Below are 1,108 nucleotides of genomic sequence, written 5' to 3'. Positions count from 1 at the left end.
GGAGATTTTGTATAGTTGATGCTAGTTCAGAGCTTAATATAGGTGTGTTCAACATTTCCACTGCATTCTGGCTAATTCTTGGGAGATGACGTGCTTTCCTTCAGATTGTTGTATTTCTGGGAATAAAGTTTCTTGTGATATTCATTAAGGTTTTTTTGAATTTCTAAAGGGTCTGTTATTTCATATTTACTGTTTCTAATTGACGAGATTAGAGACTTTCTTCTTTTTTTCTTGGTTAGGTTGGTCAAAGGTTTATTGATTTTGTTGATTTTTTCAAAAAACCAACTTTTTGATTTGTTAATCTGTTCTATAATCCTTTTGTTTTCAATCTCATTTAATTCTGCTCTAATTTTGGTTATTTCTTTTCTTCTGCTGGATTTGGGATTGGGATGTTCTTCCTTTTCCAGCTGCTTGGGATGTCCCATTAAGTTGTTAACTTCCTCTCTTTCTGTTCTGTTGAGAAAGGCTTGCAGTGCTATAAATTTCCCTCTTAGGACTAGCTTTGTGGTATCCCAGAGGTTCTGATAACTTGTATCTTTATTATCATTTTGTTCTAAAAAATTGGTAATTTCTTTCTTGATCTCATCTCTGACCCATCTATCATCCAGCATAAGGTTATTTAGCTTTCATGTTTTTGTACGAGTCTACAGATTTCTGTTATTACAGAGTTCAACTTTTATTCCATGATGGTCCAAGAAGATGCATGGAATAATTTCTATTCTTTTAAATTTGCTAAGGTTAGATTTGTGGCCTAAGAGATGATCGAATTTGGAGTATGTTCCATGTACTGATGAGAAAAATGTGTATTCAGTTTTGTTAGGATGAAATGTTCTATAGATGTCTGATAAGTTTAGAGTTGAATAGTTAAATTTAAATCTAAGATTTCTTTGCTCAGCTTCTTATTGGAGGATCTATCCAACACTGCCAAAGGAGTGTTAAAATCTCCAACTATGATGGAGCTGGGGGAGATCAAGATGCTCATGCCAGTTAGAGTCTCTTTTATCAAATGAGGTGCATTCTGGTTGGGTGCATAGATATTGATAATTGAGATCTCATCATATTGAGTATTGCCCTTAACAAATATAAAGTGGCCATCTTTATCTTTGGT

This window comes from Otolemur garnettii, unplaced genomic scaffold (genome assembly GCF_000181295.1).
Source record: "Otolemur garnettii isolate 467f Iridium unplaced genomic scaffold, OtoGar3 scaffold00015, whole genome shotgun sequence".
Lineage (NCBI taxonomy): Eukaryota > Metazoa > Chordata > Mammalia > Primates > Galagidae > Otolemur > Otolemur garnettii.
This window is presented reverse-complemented; position numbering follows the sequence as displayed.